At 47.6% G+C, this 23,568-nt stretch overlaps 2 pseudogenes across 2 annotated transcripts; both read left to right on the forward strand.

Moving 5' to 3' along the window:
* Positions 1-4,256: 4,256 nt before the first annotated feature.
* Positions 4,257-6,941, forward strand: LOC310789069 (hexokinase-1 pseudogene; annotated as a pseudogene). Its single transcript has one exon. The product of its transcript is annotated as a hexokinase-1 pseudogene (transcript).
* Positions 6,942-14,470: 7,529 nt separating this feature from the next.
* On the forward strand, positions 14,471-17,191 carry LOC310789070 (hexokinase-1 pseudogene; annotated as a pseudogene). The gene has a single exon. The product of its transcript is annotated as a hexokinase-1 pseudogene (transcript).
* Positions 17,192-23,568: the final 6,377 nt, after the last annotated feature.

Here is a 23,568-nt window from a genome sequence, read left to right on the forward strand (position 1 = left end):
ACTGCATTGTGGGAGCAAGCCGGAGCAACAGGCACCGGCTTGCGAGGCCTATGGCACGTTTGTGGCGGAGCTGCACCGTGTGTTTGATCATCCCGTGACGGGACAGGAGGCGGCAAAACGATTATATACCCTGCGGCAGGGACAAGGGACTGTAGCTGATTACACCATCAAGTTTCGTACTTTGGCAGTGGAGAGTGGATGGAATATTTCCTCTCTCGTTACCGCGCATCAGCAAGGGTTGTCTGAGGAGATCAAGTATGAGCTGACCACCCGAGAGCAGCAAGATGACCTAGAGGAGCTCATTAAACTGGCTATTTGAGTGGATAATCGTATCCGTGAGCATCAGAGGAGAAGTCGGGTAAGGTGACCTCTGCATTTCCATCTGCGGCTACCTTGCCTAGGCCTTCTCCTCTGTCTCAGTCGCTTCCAGGTCCGAAGCTGATACAATCAGACAGAGGCCACATCTCCCCTGAGGAGAAGCTGTGCTGTCTCCGCTCCGGGCTCTGCTTTTACTGTACCGATCCCAACCCTAACCTGCCCTAATAAACCAAAATATTAGGTTCAGTACCAATAGGGGAGGTACTGCTGAGCCAAACCAACTGCCCACCCCCCAAGTCGCGGTTTGATGCCACCCTCCAGTGGCGGGGTCAGTCCATTGACCTTCCTGCTGTCGTTGACTCGGGGGCGGACGGGTGCTTCTTGGACCATAGGATTGTTGCCCGATTGGCTGTGGGTACCATTCCTCTTCCCACCGCCCTTGAAGCCCGTACCCTTGGTGGCCAGCACTTCGCCCGCATTACTGAGAGAACCGTGCCGGTTCTTTGCTTTTCTGGGAATCAGGAAAAGATTTGCTTTTACGTATTTGACTGCCCTGATACTCCTGTGGTTCTTGGTTGCCCTGGGTAGTCCTGGACAAGCCCTACCTTGACTGGTCCATCGGCAATGTGATTTTGTGATGTACCTTTTGCCATGCGAACTGCCTTGTCGCAGCGCTTACTCCTGCCCCGCTTACTGCCCTCACTTCCACCTCTACTCCGTTCCAGTGGACCCCCGAACAGAGGCTGCTTTTCGTGAGCTCAAGCATCCAGTGCTCACTCAACCTGACCCTGAAGTGCAGTTCATTGTTGAGGTTGATGCTTCTGGGACTGGGATTGGAGCTGTACTCTCTCAACGCTCTCCTGTGGATCAAAAGGTCCATCCTTGTGCCTTTTTTTCATGTAAGCTTTCGCCTGCGGAGAGAAACTATGATGTTGGCAACCGTGAGCTCTTGACAGTTAAATTGGCTCTTGAGGAGTGGCGTCATTGGCTGGAGGGTTCCAAGCATCCCTTCATCGTGTGGACGTACCACAAGAACCTGGCTTACATCCAAACAGCGAAACGATTGAACTCTCGACAGCCAGACGGGCCTTGTATTTTGGATGGTTCAACTTCACCTTGACTTACCGACCTGGCTCTAAAAACATCAAGCCTGATGCCCTCTCCCGCCAGTTCTCTGCTGATACACAATCTGTTTTACCTGCGTCCTGTATTGTGGCCACGGTTATGTGGGAGATTGAATCTCGTGTCCATCTAGCTCAACAGGACCAGCCTGACCCAGGGAACGGTCCGCCAGGATGTCTATTTGTTCCTGACTCCGTCTGTTCTGAGGTTCTCCAGTGGGGACGCTCAACTCGGCTTACTGGTCACCCTGGAGTGAGGCAAACCCTTGTCTTCATCCGTAAGCGCTTTTGGTGGCCCAACATGGAGGGGGATACTAGTAGTTTTGTCGCTGCCTGCCCGGTCTGTGCCCAGAACAAGACTTGGACCAAGCCTTCGTCAGGCCTCCTTCGCCCCCTTCCTATACCTCGTCACCCTTGGTCTCACATTGCCATGGACTTTATAACCGGACTTCCTCCGTCCAACGGGGACACAGTCATCTTGACCATCATTGACAGGTTCTCTAAGTGGGCTCATTTTGTTCCTCTGCCTAAGCTTCCATCTTCCAAAGAGACAGTGGACCTTTTGGTTTTGCACGTGTACCAGTTACATGGCATTCCTTCCGACATTGTGTCCGACCGGGGCCCCCAGTTCATTTCTCAGGTCTGGAAGGCTTTCTGTTTGGCTCTAGGCACGACTCAGCCTCTCTTCCGGTTATCACCCGCAGACTAATGGCCAAGCTGAACGGGTCAACCAAGAGTTTGAAACCATGCTGCGTTGTACCACTGCTGCTGACCCATCCCACTGGAGTTTGCAGTTGCCTTGGATTGAGTACGCTCATAATACGCACTCCAATGCCACCTCCTCTGGTCCTCAGGAGACCCTGATGAGGACCTAGCAGGTCGATACGCGTTGGTCTGTCTATTTGCCTTGTGCTCGATTAAATATATATTTCTACTTGAAAACGGAGTGCCTTAGTTTTATTCCATGGTAGTCTGCATCAAAACCTGGGGACTGATATCAAGCAAGACCTGGGTTCTGTTTGTCTAATACTATTACCCGCCCCACTAATGAGCACCTGTCGGATGAGCCATCAGATCCATGCAGCGCTTCCCTCTTCATCTGTATGCCTCCTCGGGTATGTCACCACCATTTGAGTGTTGCTTTGGTTATCAGCCCCCCTTGTTTCCTTCCTGGGAGGAGGATGTTACGGTGCCTTGAAGGCACCGTAACATCCTCAACATCATCCCGAATGAGTGTAACGTCAAGGATGAACCGCCAAGGAACCCAACAGCGTTCCTTGAGACCGCACCCCTCCCAATACACCAGATATTGAAAACCGCGACCCCTGCGCCGCACCACCAATGTGCCTGCATAGAAGCCTTCTATGCAGGCACATTGGTGGTGCGGCGCAGGGGTCGCCGTTTTCAATATCTGGTGTATTGGGAGGGGTGCGGTCTCAAGGAACGCTGTTGGGTTCCTTGGCGGTTCATCCTTGACGCTACACTCGTTCGGGATTTCCGAGAGCCCGGCCGGGCGTCAGGTGGCGCCGGTAGAGGGAGGCGTACTGTTAGATTATGTCATAACTACAGTATTACAGTTACAATGATGTCGACCGTGATGTCATATTTCAGATGGTGCCTCAGTGATGCCTACAGTGATGATGTCATATTTCTGATGATGTCATTTTGTAGAGTGGCGACTTGTTCTGGCACTGATGATGTCATATCTCACTGATTGTCATTTTGTACAGTGAACTTTTTGCAGCAGCTTCCAGTTCAATATTTGCCTGTTGCAGATTCATATAGGCTCCAATATCACCAGTGATGTCACTCAAGTAATTGTGACGTCATAAGTGAGCTGAGCTGAGCTGAACCCAAAATTGATTTTCCCAAAACCCAGATTTCCCCCCCCCCATTTTAGTTCAAATACCTGGGTATTCAGTGCACCTATTTATTGTATGCAAAGAAAATCACAAATCACAAATTTCTTTAGTTTTTCACTCTTTTTCACATCAAAAGTTAATTTTTCAAGATTTCATTCATAACAGTAATCTACAGTTTGCTGACCTCACATAGTACTATCAAATTTCTACCCCATTTCATCCATTCATATCACGACCGATCACGGCATGGCAGCTGTCAATCTTTGTTTCAGGAGAATTTTCTCATCCAAATGAAGGAGAAAATGCCGCCTAGTGTCTGTAATCTGGCAGAATTTCTTGCCTAGAAACTTAACTACTAACGTGGCCAAATTGTATGTAACATACAAAATAAAGCAAACGGTAATGTCTAAGAATGCAAAGAAATGTAACTGGCTCAGTAAAATCGCTTTCCAGGAGAACGTTAGTTAACGTAGTTAAGGCCGAATTCAGACTCCGGCCCCTCGGAGACAGGCTGCACTCTCCGCTCTGCTCCACACAAAGGCAGCTGGCTGCCTGCGGCTCTGACTCGCTTAGCGCCACAACACGCTGAATCCCACTCGATTTGGGGGCAGAACATGCCAAAGCCAAATCCAGTCCCCAAAATTGTCAAATCAAATCATCGACATGCTACTATGGCCCGCCTTTCAACCTGTCATCTCAGACAAGTTTTGTTTTTCAGTCTGAAACGTGATACCGACCCACGCGCCACCTGGGCACCGTTGGGTTCATCTTGTCTTTAAACTTTGATGTCACTCTAGCTATTGTGAGGTCATCAGTGATGTCACTTGAGCAATTGTGATGTCATCAGTGATGTCAATCCTTCCTGGCTGAGGCTACATAAGTGGTGGGCCAATACTAGAGGGCAAAGACGATCAGTATGAGTGCAGACCAGCTACTAGACAACAACTCTGAACTCAAGAATGACCAGGTTGAAAAGATTGACAATTACCTGTCCTCCATGAGCTTATCTGATGATACCTTATGGTACATCATGCAGCGGTTCTCCAGGGAGCTATCCAGTGGACTGGGGCGGGACACAAACTGCACGGCCATGCTGAAGATGCTGCCAACATTTGTGCGTTCAATCCCTGACGGCACAGAGAAGGGAGACTTCATTGCATTGGAATTGGGAGGCACTAACTTCAAGATTATCCTTGTCAAAGTGAGTCAAGATAATAAACAGACCATTGAGATGGAGAGTCAAATCTATGACACACCGGACGATATCATGACTGGCAGTGAAACAAGACTGTTTGACCATGTGGCAGAGTGTCTTGGCGACTTCATTGAGAAACACAACATCAAAGACAAGAAACTGCCAGTCGGATTTACCTTCGCCTTCCCGGTCCAGCAGACCAAACTAGACGAGGCCTATCTGATAACATGGACAAAGAACTTTAAGGCCAGTGGAGTGCAGGGGATGGATGTTGTCCAGCTGCTCAACAAGGCCATTAAGAAACAAGACTATGAAGCTGAGATCAAGGCAGTCGTGAATGACACAGTGGGGACCATGATGGGCTGTGCTTTTGATGACCGGCATTGTGAAGTGGGCATCATCATTGGTACGGGTACCAATGCATGCTACATGGAGGAGATGCAGCACATTGACAAGGTGGAGGGAGACGAGGGCCGCATGTGTGTGAACACTGAGTGGGGAGCCTTCGGAGACGACGGCACCCTGGAGGACATCAGGACGGACTTTGACAGAGAGATAGACAATGGTTCCCTCAACCCCGGAAACCAGCTCTTTGAGAAGATGGTCAGTGGCATGTACATGGGGGAGCTGGTCCGTCTTATCCTGGTGGAGATGGTTAAAGAAGGTCTGCTGTTTGAGGGAAGGCGCACTCCTGGGCTGCTTGCTAGAGGGAAGATTGAGACCAAGCATGTCTCAGCTATAGAGGAGACTGAGGAGGGCTTAAGTAAAACCAGAGAGATTCTGATCAATCTTGGTGTGAATCCATCAAGCGATGACTGTATCGCTGTGCAGCATGTGTGTGCCATTGTGTCTTTGCGCTCTGCCAACCTCATAGCTGCTACGCTGGGTGCGATCCTAATGAGGTTGAAGGACAACAAAGGATGGGCACAGCTCCAAACCACCGTAGGCATCGATGGATCCCTCTACAAGATGCACCCACAATATGCTAGTCGTCTCCATAAGATGGTCTGTCGTCTGGTGCCCGACTCTGATGTGCGGTTCCTCCTGTCAGAGAGTGGCAGTGGGAAGGGTGTGGCCATGGTGACGGCTGTGGCCTGCCGACTGGCCGACCAATCACGTGAAAAAAACCAGATACTGTCAGAATTCCGCCTGACGACAGAACAACTGCTGGAGGTAAAACAGCGAATGAGGATAGAGACCCAGAAGGGCCTGTCGAAGAGCACTCAGGACTCTGCTACTGTCAAGATGCTGCCAACCTTTGTACGAAGGACACCTGACGGCACAGAGGATGGTGACTTCCTGGCGGTGGATTTCGGAGCGAGCAAATTCAGAGTTTTGTTGGTCAATCTTTGTTCTGTAAAAGGAACAGTGGACATGCAACAGAAGATCTATACTATCCCTCTGGAAGTGATGCAGGGGACAGGGGAAGAGTTGTTCGACCATATAGTGCAGTGTGTCAGCGACTTCCTGGACTACATGGGGATGAAGGGCGTTCGTCTTCCTATGGGCTTCACCTTCTCCTTCCCCTGCCAACAGACCAGCCTGGACAATGGTATCCTGCTGACGTGGACCAAGGGCTTCACAGCAACAGACTGTGAGGGAGAAGATGTGGTGGAACTGCTGAGGGAGGCGATCCAGAAGAGAGAGGATTTTGAAATGGATGTGGTGGCCCTTGTCAACGACACAGTGGGGACCATGATGATGTGCGCCTACGAAGATCATAGCTGCGAGATCGGACTCATCGCTGGTACTGGCACTAATGCATGTTACATGGAGGAGATGAGGAACATTGAGATGATAGCTGGAGACGAAGGAGTCATGTGTGTCAACATGGAGTGGGGGGCTTTCGGAGACAACGGTTGCCTTGACGATATAAGGCCAGAGTACGACCGTGCCGTGGATGACTTCTCCATCAATCCAGGTGAACACAGATATGAGAAAATGTGCAGTGGCATGTATCTTGGCGAAATTGTGCGGAACATCCTGATAGATCTGACCAAGAGAGGCTTCCTGTTCAGAGGACAGATCTCTGAAGCTCTGAAGACCAGAGGCATCTTCGAGACAAAGTATCTCTCACAGATAGAGAATGACAGGCTGGGTTTGGTGCAGGTGAGATCCATCCTGCAAGGCCTTGGGTTGGACAGCACCTGTGATGACAGCATCATCGTCAAAGAGGTGTGTGGAGCAGTATCACGTCGTGCGGCTCAGCTGTGCGGGGCAGGAATGGCAGCTGTGGTGGATAAGATCAGAGAGAACCGTGGACTTGAGCAACTGAACATCACTGTAGGGGTGGATGGGACCCTCTACAAATTACATCCACATTTCTCCCGCATTATGCAGCAGACAGTGGACGAACTCGCTCCTCAGTGTAGTGTCAATTTCATGCTGTCGGAGGACGGCAGTGGGAAAGGAGCTGCGCTCATCACAGCCGTGTGTTTGCGGTAGCGCTATCAAACTTCGAATACCTTTAAGCCATCATTGGTACTACCTAGTATCGATTCACATGCCAAATTTCAATGCCAATTATCGATACCTGACAGCTCATCTACTTGTCCTTGAACGCAGCTGTTCGAAATCTTCCTGTCAGGTGATTCACGGCAGGTTGTACTGCCAAAGAGCCTAAGAGAGGTGACATTGTCAGAGCCATGAATACCTCACATCAGGAGTGTCATAATTACTGATGACATCATCAGTGATGTCATATATGCTAGTATTAGCAACTATATAAATTGATTGATGATTGAAAATGTTCCTTCGTTAGCTTAAGTCAAGTCTTGTGTATGGTTCCTCCATACAACATCGGTATAGACCCCCACTAAAACATGCAGAAGATCGTCGTCATCTGACTAGTGACGTCAACGTGTCCAGATTGTCCCCGGGCGCTGGACACCAAGAAAGCTGCCCACTGCTCTTGGCTGCCCCCTGGAGGAAGGACAAGCCTGGATGCGATAAATGCAGAGACTATATTTCACCGGCCTCCGTCGGCATGAGTGTGTCTGGCTGGCCGCATGCGTGTGTTCTGGGTTGTCGTCTGACAAATAAAGACGGGTTTGTCCGTCCAGTTCTTCCAAGTTCTTCTAAATCACGAACCAACATGCAACTAATTAACACAGACTGAATTGGCAAGCGATAACAACCAGGATAAAGGGGCAGATAAGGGCACTTCCCAATCTGAGAAGGGGTTTGGGAAGGGAGGCAGCCCGACTACGTCCACCAGTTTAAACAGTTGTCCTCCTGGGTCAACGAACATCAACTACTACGAGTCCAGCGAAATACACGACGACCTGGATGCCCATGCTAACCACCAGAAGAGTGCCCCGGAGGCGCCCGGGGAGGGTGTTCTAGGAGGTCGACGGAGACACAGCACAGCACCATACGAGCGTGAGATTACGTCACCACCTTTCAAAACAACACAAGATTCAGTCAGTGCTGCCCGCAAGTCTAAGTGTGGTTAAACTTTTCAAAACTTGATGCAGACAACGCTCGCTGCAATATTTGTGATATTAAATGCAAAGCTGGCAAAAGGGCTGTGATGATAACCGCAATACCGCGGTAATGTGACTACTGTAGCTCATTACTGTCATCACCTTTTTTTGGTTTGCTTTATATAAAATAGTGTTGTGCTCGTAGGAGCTGGTTTGGTTATGAAATATGATTATGAATAATTATGAATGATTAATATTCATAAATGTATTAGATTTGACAGAAAATATTGTATTCTCTGTAAGATTCGGGGTACCAGCGTGGATAAGGCCACACACCTGTCTAAAAGTCAAGTTATGACTATTTTAGACACCAAACCAAATTATATCAGTCTCATAATGATATAATGTACATTGTACGGTTAATTGAAGGGTTAAAGTCCGTAAGCTTCTGTCACAGATTTCCACAGATAAAATACATCATGAATAATCTGAATCACCAAGATTCATAGGATTATGTAATAAAAAGATTGAATGAATCACAATATCAATGGGGATTAACACAATGATTAAAATGTCAGTTCATCACCTAATTCTACAACTAATCACAACATCATCACTTGTGAGTGTGTGTGTGTGTGTGTGTGTGTGTGTGTGTGTGTGTGTGTGTTCAAGTCTGCAAGTTGGCTGGGGGCAGACTTCGATATGTGTGTGTGTATGTGTGTGTTAATTAGCATTTGTGTGTGTGTGTGTGTGTGTGTGTGTGTGTGTTCAAGTCTGCAAGTTGGCTGGGGGCAGACTTCGATATGTGTGTGTGTATGTGTGTGTTAATTAGCATTTGTGTGTGTGTGTGTGTGTGTGTGTGTGTGTGTGTGTGTGTGTATATGAGAGAGAGCGAAGGAGGGGTGGTTCATCAGGTTGTCTCTGTGATGTAATCACAGGATTGGCTGAGGGGCGGTCTGATCGTGTGAAGACCGCCTCCTTTCAAAATGGTGGTTTTGCCAAAATTTAAGAAAGAGAGAGAGAGAGAGAGAGAGAGAGAGAACACACTGATGGCATCAAGTTCTCACAGATCACTAACGGTGTGTAAAACATTGTACATCAACATACATTAAACTGTAATAAACCCTAACACTGCCCAGAACCATTAAACCATGAACTCTCACGTGGATTCACCCGGTTAAGGGAATCGTTCCGTTTGTTGGGAAGGTTGCTCTGCACGGCGTCTCTGGGGTGCAGTAGAGAGGATGGCGTTGGTTTTGGAAGCTATGTTCTCCGCGCAGCTCACCCTGGCCTGGGGAAGCGTGCAGCGGAAGTCTGATGTTGGCTGAGTCGATGTCTGGGGCTGGCGTGCAGTTCTCTCTGTCGGTTGCGTCAGTGGTCTGCTGCTTTGTCCCTGCTTTGTCCCTTTCTGTGGCTGGTTACAGGCCACGGTATGTCTTTTCTTCTTGTCCCCCGTATGAGAGGTGCGTTTGGAGGGCTGTCGACCAGGCTGTGTTGCTGGCTTCTCCTAGTCGGCTGAGCAGTTCTGCTCGCGGTGCGTTCTTGTTGGAAGTCGGTTCGTGGTCCAGCTGGGCATCTCTGGGCTGGAAGAGCTGCTGCTCTAAGCACGAGTTTGAAAGCACAAGGAGGGCTTTCCCTTGCGATTTATAACAACTAAACCGACTTAAATTAAACAGATTAAGTAGAGCTATCTCAGTTACGCATGCTATTTCCTATAGACTCACGGCCTTCTCACTGTAGTCTATCTCTGCCTCTGATGCTGGCTGTTGGGCTCAGTTCCTCCGGGGCCTGGTCAGGCCTAGGCGCTAGCAGAGGGTGCAGAGAGGAGGGGGGGGAGACGTGCTGTCTTCCTGGCACATCCTCCCCCTTCAAGTTGATCCTTAAAGACTAGGCTCTTTCATACACAGATCGCGCAAAAGTTGCCGTTTAGGAGTCCCGTAAAGCCAGCCACCTCGCCACAGAAATTGCTTTCACACGAGCCAAGCAGCACGGCCACATTACCGTGCTGCTCTGTACTTTCAGGTGAAATCCCCTGCTCCCGCATTGAAAGGCGAGCGGAGGGATTTCCTGCTCCTCCTAGCCCAAATGAATATTTTCATAGGTTAGTGTAGCCTAGGCTACTGTATGATGAACGAATTCATTCAACAACAAGACTTCCCTCCTTCTCCTATGTCCGCTGAGCAGGGAGGATAGGCGCACTCGCATGGTGGGCGGGCAGATCGATATGGTGTCCTACTAAAATTGGAACGATACACGACCGCCCGCATATCAAACCGCTGCAGTCTGCATAACGTTCGTCGGGGGAATAGTATAGGCTATAAATGCACATGACTACTTAACGTTAACTAATGTCAACATCGTTTGAGCATAAAGCCTAACCGCACGGAGCATTCCTCCTGGCGTCCCTGCAGTCATGATTGTAGGCTATAGGCTACTTTTTTTACTTTCACTACTGCACTTTCTTGATCACATGAGGTGATTTCCCCTGTCATTTTTTTATGAATGAGCAGACTATTCGCACCTTTTCCGGCTCGCTGCGACGACCTTTCAAGTGGAGGCGGGTTGCCAGGTAACCCGGCGCTGTTACTACCTCCCGTCGCGGGACAAAAGGCGTAAAACAATTATCCACCAAAGCGCATTCACGACTTTCACATCGGAGGCGCTAATCCTATTTTCCGTGCATTCTTCGGCTTTCAAGGCCGGTGTGAAAGAGCCTACCGAATGCTCCAGCTTAAACTTAACAAATTTACCACGAGAGGGAGGGGGTTGTGGCCACATTTACCACTGGTACAGGGTTGTGGCACGAGGCGAAGCCGAGTGCTATAAACCCTGTACCAGTGGTAAATGTGGCCACAAACCCCGACCTCGAGTGGTAAATTTGTTTTCTACAACAGCTACCAAATAATATAAAAAATACACAATTGTAACATCCAATTCATTTATTTACAATCATTACTGGTTTCAGAATACATTTATCCTTCCGCCACAGAATATAGTTCCATACACAAGATCAATGATTGCACTAAACATTTAGTTGCCTTTGAGCCAAAAAACAACTAACCTATTCCTTAACGGGATTCACAGTTATTGATACATTGCCTGTAAAAGTACAGTTATTTAAACAGTTATCTAAAGCAGCCCGTTTTGGTGGTGGTGTGTTGATATCTGGTGACTGCAGAGGGCGTTTGTTTGTTTGACAGTCCCAGGTTCGGGGTCCGGGCGCTAGTCCGACCTCCCGCTAGTCCGACCTCCCGCTAGTCCGAACTCGTGACAACTCAAGCTCAGCCAGTTCTCTCTCCCCAATTTCACCATGTCGTTCTTTGTTCACTTCACCTTCATCTTCATCTAACCACTGCTCAAAACTCAATCCACCCAGTAAATCAAACGTTACTACGAAATCGGACATTTCCTTGTTAGAGATCGGCCATTTCCTTGTTAGAGATTTGCAGACTGACAGGCTAACAGTGGGCGGAGTCAGCACAGGGAGCGGAGTCAGCATCAGGGAGCGGAGTGATACTGCGGTTGGAGCCGAACTGTAGATTGTTGGCCTATTTACCACTGTTGCTAGCCAATCAGAATCCAGTATTCACTCATGCTGTTGTAGAATCTTTGTTTTACAGTAGTTTTAAGGAAAACCAAATATTAAAATGAGCATGGCGTTGTGAGCCAATCACATGTTTTGGTTATTGGAATGGGCTCAACCCACTCTCGAGTTTCAGTTCCAAGGGCATTGTCTCTAGTTTGTTTACCTTTGGCTGTAGGGGACAATGTCTTGATTAGATCAAAGGTAGACAATGCACATATCCCTTTGAAGCCCATAGGTGTGAAAAGTCCTGCAGGGCAACCATAAAATAACCATTTGTCCCCTCTCAGCAGAGGTTTCAGGCTAAAGAGGAAAGCATGTTAAGTCATGATATGTTCATTACTGTTCATATTTTCACATAGTACAGTCCATCTGTGTCCATATCACAATAGTTTACAGGCAGTCAGCCACGCCAACATTTCACTAACAAAATGACAAAAGGGAGAATACCAGTTAAATGGTAAACAGTAACAAACATGGCAGAATTGTTCATCTGAATTTATAGAATGGAATTATTGGAATGTGCATTTACATAGCATATGGCCTCCTCGGTCATCTCATATTCCCTATAGCCTGTTTTACAGCATGTATTGTATACAATAATAACCAACAACATAGCATTCCCTATAACCTGTTTTAAAGCATATTGTATAATAATAACCAACAACATGGACAACGAGCAATTGTGATGTGATCGATGATGGAATCAGACGCATGTCTGTACTGTATGTATCTGTCTTTGACATCATCACTGATGTCATAAATCACTGTTAACTCATTCAGGGCCAGTTTAGGACTGCCAATATTTAGCACAGGCCAAAGATTTTCATAATTGTTGGTCATCTTTCAAGACCCACAGTAAATTATCTATTAGCACCAGAGTGGTTTGCAATACCTCAAAATGAAGATGTATGTCTCTGGGTTCACCAGGAAAAAAAAAGTGAGCTTTTAGCATGTTCTGTACTCTACTTATAGCCATTTATATACACCCTGTTTTCACCCAAAAGGTCTTTTTGAGAAAAGAAATTGCAGAAAATGGCATTTATGTACACAGCACACAATATCAGGCAGAACTCGCTCTCAATTCTTTTATTTTGAACTGTATTGACATCAGACATGTAAATATTATTCATTATGACACAAATGACAAAAAAAAAAAAAAATATATATATATATATATATATATATGAAGTGCTTTTTTTACATTCAACAGTACAGTTTGCTCAGTGTGAGTGAGTGTACAGACAGACACACAGACAGACAGACAGACAGACAGACAGACAGACAGACACACCGACAGACAGACAGACAGACAGACAGACACACACACACACACACACACACACACACACACACACACACGATCCCCCTTTTAGATTTCTAACCCCACTTAGGATAAGCAATAACCACGCCCTGTGGCGCTGGGATTGGCCAGGAGCAACACTGGAGGGCACGCAGCCCTCTGTGTGAAAGCCATTTATGTGGCGAGGCTGTGTGGAGGAGGAGAACAGCTTCTCCTCCTCCACACAGTTGTGACTCCGTCTCGTCTCTTTCGGGCTGGCACATAGGAACGGAGTCCAGGGACCAGGATCGATCATGTTGGTCACGGGTTTGACTACTGCGGTTTCGATGTCCGCTGCTGTGCAGCAAGTCGATCAGCTCTGCAGCGCGGCGAGGGGGCATTTCAATGGCGTTTCTCCTCTGCAACAAGGAAGCGCGTTTCCTTTCCACCTTCTTCCTAATTTCAAACAACAGCTGCGGTATGTGTTTGATAACGTGCTGTCGGCTTGAGTTTGAGGTTAGGGACCCGAAACTATGTCACAGGCTGGGTAAGTGTTTCAACTATGCGCTGCACTCATAAAAACAAAAACACGTCAAACACGTCATTGGCGGGGAGGGCTATTTCTGATAACACGTCAAAGACGTCATTGGCGGTGAATGAGTTAATGTCCTACCCGCCATTATGTCATAGGCACCATTGTGTTATAAATCACTGATGATGTCATAACTACTGATGATGCCAAAGGCATTGTGTCCTAGAGTGTGATACCATCAGTGATGTCATTAATCCTTCCCTGCTGAGGTTGTGAACAACACAACATGGTGATGTCATAATTGATGATAATGTCATCATTGATGATTTCACTGATGTCTCTTGACATATGATGTCACTGTTGAGGGTTATAGATGCCAGTGATGCCAGTGTGGATAGGTGATTCTGCAAGGTTCGAAGATGGGAACTGTTGCAGAAGGTTGCCGTGAGATGAATCTATGGATAACTGCAGAAGACTAGCAGAGCAAACCCTTATAGGTCCCGAATATGACATTACATTGTGTTATGACATCATCAGTGAGACCATCAAAGATGACATGATCATAAATTATGACATCACTGTCGACATCCCAATGATGACATCCTAACAGTGTCCAGTGACGTAGTCAGATAGTGATGTAGGCATGACATGATCTAACAGTTCGTATTCATGAGGAGATGTAGGTATGACATCACCTAACAGTAAATGCAGGCGCTACACCAGTGAGGAGGGAACAGACAGACACACACACAAACGATCACCTAATCTCCCCCTGACTTCGCCTCTGGTGGAGATAAATATCCTGAGACCCAGGTTATTTTGCTTGAGATATTTTGCTCGGGAGTACAAAAAACTAATGTAATTTTTTATTTGTTGGCTGTACAGCCCACCACCACACAACAGCTTTTAGCCATGTTTAATTCAAGGAAAATGACACTGGTGTAGAGCTGAATGGAGCACTTTCTCCAACTTTGGGCGTGGCCTATTTCATTCAGTGTCTCTATGACCCAACTATTTGTGTGATAGGCTCCAACATTACCAGTGATGTCACTCGAGTAATCGTGATTCGTGATGTCATCAGTGATGTCATAAATCTTCCTGGCTGAGGCTACATAAGTAGTGGGCCAATACTAGAGTACAAAGAGGATCAGTATGAGTGCACACCATCTACTAGACAACTCTGAACTCAAGGATGACCAGGTTGAAAAGATTGATAATTACCTGTCCTCCATGAGCTTCTCTGATGATACCTTATGGTACATCATGCAGCGGTTCTCCAGGGAGCTATCCAGTGGACTGGGGCGGGACACAAGCAGCACCGCCACGCTGAAGATGCTGCCAACATATGTGCGTTCAATCCCTGACGGCACAGAGAAGGGAGACTTCATTGCATTGGATTTGGGAGGCACTAACTTCACGATTGTCCTTGTCAAAGTGAGTCAAGATAATAAACAGACCATTGAGATGGAGAGTCAAATCTATGACACGCCGGCAGATATCATGACTGGCAGTGAAACAAAGCTGTTTGACCATGTGGCAGAGTGTCTTGGCGACTTCATTGAGAAACGCAACATCAAAGACAAGAAACTGCCAGTCGGATTTACCTTCGCCTTCCCGGTCCAGCAGACGAAACTAGACGAGGCCTATCTGATAACATGGACAAAGAACTTTAAGGCCAGTGGAGTGCAGGGGATGGATGTTGTCCAGCTGCTCAACAAGGCCATTAAGAAACAAGACTATGAAGTTGAGATCATGGCAGTAGTGAATGACACAGTGGGGACCATGATGGGCTGTGGTTTTGATGACCAGCAGTGTGAAGTGGGCATCATCATTGGTACGGGTACCAATGCGTGCTACATGGAGGAGATGCAGCACATTGACAAGGTGGAGGGAGACGAGGGCCGCATGTGTGTGAACACTGAGTGGGGAGCCTTCGGAGACGACGGCAGCCTGGAGGAGATCAGGACGGAGTTTGACAAAGAGATAGACAATGGTTCCCTCAACCCCGGAAAACAGCTCTTTGAGAAGATGGTCAGTGGCATGTACATGGGGGAGCTGGTCCGTCTTATCCTGGTGGAGATGGTTAAAGAAGGTCTGCTGTTTGAGGGAAGGGGCACTCCTGGCCTGCTCGCTAGAGGGAAGATTGAGACCAAGCATGTCTCAGCTATAGAGGAGATTGAGGAGGGCTTAAGTAAAACCAGAGAGATTCTGATCAATCTTGGTGTGGATCCATCGAGCGATGACTGTATTATTGTGCAGCATGTGTGTGCCATTGTGTCTCTGCGCTCTGCCAACCTCATAGCTGCTACGCTGGGTGCCATCCTAATGAGGTTGAAGGACAACAAAGGATCGGCACAGCTCCAAACCACCGTAGGCATCGATGGAGACCTCTACAAGAACCACCCACAATATGCTAGTCGTCTCCATAAGATGGTCTGTCGTCTGGTGCCAGACTCTGACGTGCGGTTCCTCCTGTCAGAGAGTGGCACTGGGAAGGGTGTGGCCATGGTGACGGCTGTGGCCTGCCGACTGGCCGACCAATCACGTGAAAAAAACCAGATACTGTCAGAATTCCGCCTGACGACAGAACAACTGCTGGAGGTAAAACAGCGAATGAGGATAGAGATCCAGAATGGCCTGTCGAAGAGCACTCAGGACTCTGCTACTGTCAAGATGCTGCCAACCTTTGTACGAAGGACACCTGACGGCACAGAGGATGGTGACTTCCTGGCGGTGGATTTCGGAGCGACTAATTTCAGAGTTTTGTTGGTCAATCTTTGTTCTGAAAAAGGAACCGTGGACATGCAACAGAAGATCTATACTATCCCTCTGGAAGTGATGCAGGGGACAGGGGAAGAGTTGTTCGACCATATAGTGCAGTGTGTCAGCGACTTCCTGGACTACATGGGGATGAAGGGCGCTCGTCTTCCTATGGGCTTCACCTTCTCCTTCCCCTGCCAACAGACCAGCCTGGACAATGGTATCCTGCTGACGTGGACCAAGGGCTTCACAGCAACGGACTGTGAGGGAGAAGATGTGGTGGAACTGCTGAGGGAGGCGATCGAGAGGAGAGAGGATTTTGAAATGGATGTCGTGGCCCTTGTCAACGACACAGTGGGGACCATGATGACGTGTGCCTATGAAGATCATAGCTGCGAGATCGGACTCATCGCTGGTACTGGCACTAATGCATGTTACATGGAGGAGATTGAGAACATTGAGATGATAGATGGAGACGAAGGAGTCATGTGTGTCAACATGGAGTGGGGGGCTTTCGGAGACAACGGTTGCCTTGACGATATAAGGCCGGAGTACGATCGTGCCGTGGATGACCTCTCCATCAATCCAGGTGAACACAGATATGAGAAAATGTGCAGTGGCATGTATCTTGGCGAAATTGTGCGGAACATCCTGATAGATCTGACCAAGAGAGGCTTCCTGTTCAGAGGACAGATCTCTGAAACTCTGAAGACCAGAGGCATCTTCGAGACAAAGTACCTCTCACAGATAGAGAATGACAGGCTGGCTTTGGTGCAGGTGAGATCCATCCTGCAAGGCCTTGGGTTGGACAGCACCTGTGATGACAGCATCATCGTCAAAGAGGTGTGTGGAGCAGTATCACGTCGTGCGGCTCAGCTTTGCGGAGCAGGAATGGCAGCTGTGGTGGATAAGATCAGAGAGAACCGTGGACTGGAGCAACTGAACATCACTGTAGGGGTGGATGGGACCCTCTACAAATTACATCCACATTTCTCCCGCATCATGCAGCAGACAGTGGACGAACTCTCTCCTCAGTGTAGCGTCAATTTCATGCTGTCGGAGGACGGCAGTGGGAAAGGAGCCGCGCTCATCACAGCCGTGTGTTTCCGGTAGGCCTATCAAACTTCGAATACCGTTAAGGCATCGTTGGTACTACCTAGTATCGATTCACATGCCAAATTTCAATGGCATGTGACAGCTCAACTACTTTTTTTTACGACTTGTCCTTGAACGCAGCTGTTAGAAAGGTTCCTGTCAGGTGCTTATTCACGGCAGGATGTGCTGCCAAAGAGCCCAATCCGATGCCAACCAGGCCGGCCGGGCCTCCCGGAGCTACCGCAAATAGTGACATGACATCAGCAGTGACACGAGGCTGTGTGACATCAATTCAATGACCTCATCGGATACGATGACATTCCCAGAGCCATGAATACCTCACAACATCACGAGTGTCATAATTACTGATGACATCATCAGTGATGTCATACATGCTAGTATTATCAACTATATAAATTGATGATTGAAGACATCTACGTTAGCTTAAGTCTTAAGTGTTCTCCCTGTGCTCCCCTGGGGTTCCTCCATACAACATCGCTATAGACCCCCACTAAAACATGCAGAAGATCATCATCTGACCAGTGACATCAATGTTTCAAGATTGTCCCTGGGCGCTGTACACTAAGAAAGCTGACCACTGCTCTTGGCTGCCCCCCGGAGAAAGGACAAGCCTATATGTGCAATAAATGCAGAGACTATATTTCACCGGCCTCCGTCGGCATGAGTGTGTGTGGCTGTCAACTATATTGATACTATATTGGGGCACGGTGGCTCAGTGGTAGAGCTGTCGCCTCGCAGTCAGAAGGTCCTGAGTTCGATTCTCGTCTGGGACACTGGGCGCTGTGGTTGTGTTCCCCCCCATATCTTCAGTGCCTACTGCCCAGGTGGGGTATCTCGTCGTAAGGGCCTTTCTGTCTGTGTGGAGTTTGCATGTTCTCCCCGTGCTCCCCCAGGGGGGCTCCTCCGTATATAACCCCCCCCCCCATTAAAAACATGCAGAAGATCAGATCGTCATCGCCATCCGACCAGTGACGACAACATCCGAAGTCGGTCCCCGGGCGCTGTACGAGAAAGCGACCACTGCTCCTGGCCTGCCACCCGGAGGAAAGGACAAAGCCAGGATGGGTTAAATGCAGAGGACAAATTTCACCGGCCACCGTCAGCATGTGTGTGTTGTGGCCCTCCGTGCATGTGTTGATTGTAATCGTGTGACAATAAAGACGGGCTTGTCCGTCTGAAATTGTGTTTTTTTATTAGCAACACTTAACACTATGAATCGGCAAGTGATAACCAGGATAATGCATCAGATAAGGGCACTTCCCAATCTGGGAAGGGGATTTGGGAAGGGAGGGAGCCCAACTACATCCACCACTTTAAACAGCAGTCCTGGGTCAACGAACGTTTGTTACTGAGTCAAGCGAACACAACCACCTGGATGCCCATGCTAACCACCCGGAAGAGTGCCCCAGAACGGTAGGGTACTCTCTGTTTGGCCAGGAGGCAGCGTGGGAGGGTTCTAGGAGGTCGATGGAGACAGCACCATATGAGCGTGAGATTACGTCACCACTGGAGCCTTTCAAAACAAGGTTCAGTCAGTGCGGGCAGCAGCCCGCAAAGTGGTCAAAGTGTGGTTAAACTTTTCAAAACTTGATGCAGACAACGCTCGCTAAGCGAGCGTCAATATCACAAATATTGAAGTCTTCAATATTTGTGATATTAAATGCAAAGCTGGCAAAAGGGCTGTGATGATACCCGCAATCCATGGTAATGTGACTACTGTAGGGTTGAGCTCATTGGTTAGATGCTTTCTATAAAATAGTTTACAGGCAGTCGGCCACGCCAACAACACTTAACTAACAAAATGGCAAAAGTGAGTATATCAATTAAATGGTAAACAGTAACAAACTATTAAAAACATGACAGAAATTGTTCATCTGACTTTGTAGAATGGAGTTATTGCAATGTGCATTTACATAGCATATGTCCTCGGTCATCTCATATTCCCTATAGCCTGTTTTACAGCATATATTGTATACAATAATATTATAACCAGCATTGATAATATGTGTGTGTGAGCTCTGTCCATTAATTGGGAACGTGATTCACGCTGCACACACATCCGTCACCTGTCTCCATTTCTCTGACCGACACAACGCAGTCACAGCCAAGACACAGGGGGTTTCCCTGAAGCTGTGGTTTGACATGGTTTGAGTGTGGACTACATGCGTGCGTGCATTGCAGTCTGTAGCAGCCCAAAAAATATGACAGCTGAAACACACAGAAAAGGTTGAATTTCTTTCAAATTAGAGCACCTGCAGGCACGTGATATGATCGAGTAAAATTAGGCGCGATACATGAGAGGAGGTTCAAGATTTCAAGATTTTTATTGTCACTCCATGGTACAAGTACCACGTGTGAAATTCTTGTGCAGTGGACTCCGTTTACGACATAGTACAAATAGGCAACAGCAATAAGTAATAGGCAATAAGAAATAGGCATCAATAAGCAATAAGACAGCAATAAGGCAATAAGAAATAGGCATCTTATAAGCAATAAGACAAGTCGGTGGCTTATACGACAGTGGCATATTCATTGCACATAGGTGCACATGTCATGTGCATACGTTAGACGTGTTCAGACATTCCAAATTCGACGTTTTATACATACATGTGCAAATAGCATGTACCTTATTAAACATACACTTAAATTTACAATTAAACGTTAGGCACCTTATTAAACATACACTTAAATTTACAATTAAACGTTAGGCATCCGTAATAGTAGCAGCTGCAGTACGGTACTGCGGTACGACTACTGCACTATTTGTGCATATTTAGGAGTCTCGTGGCCTGCGGGAAGAAACTGTTCCTCAAGCGATTTGTGCGTGTTTTTGGAACCCTGTATCTCCTCCCTGAGGGTAGCCGGGAGAACAGGCTGTTGTGGGGATGGTTTGTGTCTTTGATGATCTTCAGGGACCTCCTGAGGCACCGCTGGTTATACAGTTCGTGCAGTTCTGGCAACTCGTCTCCTGTTACGTGCTGGGGGGGAGGAGAGGGGGAGAGGGGTGGGAGAGGGGGGGGGGGAGGAGGGGGGGCGCTCTGGCAGAGGGGTCGAACCTAGCGTAGAACGCGTTGAGTTCGTCCGGTAGGGTGGGTGACGTGCTGGGGTTCTGTCGTTTCACCTCTTTGAAGTCTGTGGCAGCATGGAGCCCTCTCCACAGGTGTCTGGGGTTGTTAGTGTCCAGTTTTGACTCCAGCTGCCTTCCATAATCTCTACGTGCTATTTTTATAGCGGTCCGGAGGGCATATTGTGCCTGCTTGTATTGGTCAGTTGTGCCAGAGCTGAAGGCGGTGGTCCTGGCGTGAAGGGCAGCCCTGACGTCGCTGTTGACCCAAGGCTTTTGGTTCGGCATTATTTTGACTTTTTTTGTGGGGACTATGTCGTCGGTGCACTTCTTTATGAAGCATGACACCGTATCTGCATACTCGCCCAGGTCTCCTGCAGCTTTGAACTCCTCCCACACCACTTGGTCAAAGCAGTCCCTCAGGATGTCGTCTGATTGGTCTGACCAGCAGTGGGCGGTTCGGAATGCTGGGGGTTGTCTTTTTAGTTTTTGTTTGTACCTGGGTACAAGTAGGATGGAGGCGTGGTCCGATTTGCCGAAAGGGGGGCGAGGGACGGCTTTGTAGCCATGTCGGATGTTTGAGTAACATTTGTCCAGTGTGTTACTGCCTCGCGTGGGGAAGTGAATGTGCTGGTACAATGTGTGCATTCTGCCTCTCAGGTTTGCCCTGTTAAAATCCCCAGTCACCACCAGGGCCATTTCGGGTTGTTTTGTCTCCTGTGCACTGATGGCGCGTTGCAGCTCTTTCAGTGCGACAGTCACGTTCGCTTGTGGAGGAACGTATACACCCATGATGGTGACTGTCGTGAATTCCCTCGGACTCCAGAACGGCACGCATTGTACCATTACATATTCAAGATCTGCTGAGCAGTGTTTCCCAATGTCTGTGGTGTTTACACACCAGTTTTCGTTAATCATAAGACATACGCCCCCTCCCTTCTTCTTACCGGATTGTTCGTTTCTGTCTCCTCTGAATACACTGAATCCTGGTAGCGCGATAGAGTGGTCCGTTGTGTCAGGAGTAAGCCAGGTTTCCGTTAGGCACAGAACATTGCATCGCGCTATGTCTTTTTGGTATTGTGCACGCGCTCTTAGTTCACAAAGTTTATTCTCCAGCGATTGAACATTTGCCAGCAGTATGCTTGGGAGAGGTGGTTTATCCGCGCGCTTCCTCAAGCGGGCGAGAAGCCCCCCTCTCTTCCCCCTCCTCCAGCGTTGTTTTTTGAGTTCAGGAAAATCCGTAAGATCTGGAGCTTGCCAGTTGCTGTTGGGATATATCCGTTCTTTCCTGATTTTGATCAGCGCGTCCCTGTTGTATTTTATTCCGACGCTGATTTCCATGTTATATCCGCTGGTGTCCGTGCCTCCGTTCTCTGCCTCCATGGCGGGGGCGCGGGGCTGTTGTTTGTTGTTGTTTTTTGCGTGCGAGCGGACAAAGCGGGCAGAGCGGGTCCCCGCCGTCGCGGTTTCTTGCAAAGAAAAGTGCGAAGACGCCACTATCTACACTATTCAGTTACACTGTTATATACAATAGATATTTACAAAGCAAGTCGAAGCAACGAAATCAAAACAAAACGCGTTTACACTGGAATACAAGCCTATTTGTCTATGAAGTCACTAGAGCTCCCTAGCGAGTCGCCTTCTCCCGGCGCCATCTTCTACCATCTTGATCATACCAGGTTGATCATAGAGGTCTAAATGTTCACAGAATCTAACAAGCGTGGTGGCCAGGTCACTAATATAATGATGTCATACTGTATATCACCGATGATGTCATAAATCCCTGATTGTTCAAATGAGCATGTTGAATCCGAGCACTCAAAGATGATGTCGCAGACAGTGACGAGGTCATAAATCACCAATGATATACTCAAGCAATTGTGATGTCATCATCGGTGATGTCATCAAACACGTCTGTATATCTGTCTTTGACATCAGTGATGTCATAAATCACTGATAATGTCATACCCGCTATTATGTCATAGGCAACATCATGTTGTAAATCACTGATGATGTCATAACCACTGATGATGTCATAGGCATTGTGTCATAGAGTGAATAGAGCTCAACAGTCACACGGTTCCCGCCCTGGAAGTAAGTTCCCCATTCATTCTCTCCATAGACATTTAGAAAAATCCATATATAACGAAGGCTGGAACCAAGCTGACCCGTGACCTACTGAATCATGAGTGAGCATAAAACATCTTTGAGCAAAAACAAAAAATAATGGTGTGAAAAAAATCTGATCTTCCCCCACCCTGCTTTATGCTGCACTCACGATTGAGTAGCTCACGGGTCATCTTGGTTCCAGCCTTCATTATACAAGGATTTTTTTAAATGTCTATGGAGAAAATGAATGGGGAACTTACTTCCGGGGCGGGAAACATCACGAAAAGTCACGGGCACTATTGTGATACCATCAGTGATGTCATTAATCTTTCCCTGCTGAGGTTGTGAACGACAACAACATCGACAACGAGCAATTGTGATCGATGATGGCATCAGACCCATGTCTGTACTGTATGTATCTGTCTTTGACATCATCAGTGATGTCATAAATCACTGTTAATGTCCAACCTGCCATTATGGCATAGGCACCATTGTGTTATAAATCACTGATGATGTCAAAGGCATTGTGTCATAGAGTGAATTGTGATACCATCAGGGATGTCATTAATCCTTCCCTGCTGAGGTTGTGAACACAGCATGGTGATGTCGACAGTGATTATGTCATAATTGATGATAATATCATCATTGAGGATTTCACTGATGATGTCAGTCTTGACATATGATGTCACTGTTGAGGGTTATGGTGCCACAGTGATGATGTCACTGTTGAAGGTTTTAATGAACATTGAATCATTGAAATCGATGTCAACAGTGATGCTGTTTGATGATAATGTCATCATTGGTGATACACATGTCAGTGTTGAAGGTTGGTGATTTCACTTATGTCATCACAATAGGCATCCTCACTAGTAAATGCAGGCGCTACAACAGCGAGGAGGCAACAGACACACACAGAAACGATCACCTAATCTCCCCCTGGCTTCGCCTCTGGTGCAGATAAATATCCTGAGACCCAGGATATTTTGCTTGATATATTTTGCCCGGGAGTACAAAAAACTAACTTGTGACTTTGTATTTGTTGGCTGTACACCTTGTGATAGGTTCCGATATCACCAGTGATGTCACTCGAGTAATTGTGATCTCACCAGTGATGTCACTCACGCAATTGTGATGTCATAAGTGATGTTATTAATCTTTGATGTCACTCGAGCTATTGTAAGTTCATCAGTGATGTCACTTG

Source organism: Poromitra crassiceps, assembly GCF_964638095.1.
Source record: "Poromitra crassiceps genome assembly, chromosome: 14".
Lineage (NCBI taxonomy): Eukaryota > Metazoa > Chordata > Actinopteri > Beryciformes > Melamphaidae > Poromitra > Poromitra crassiceps.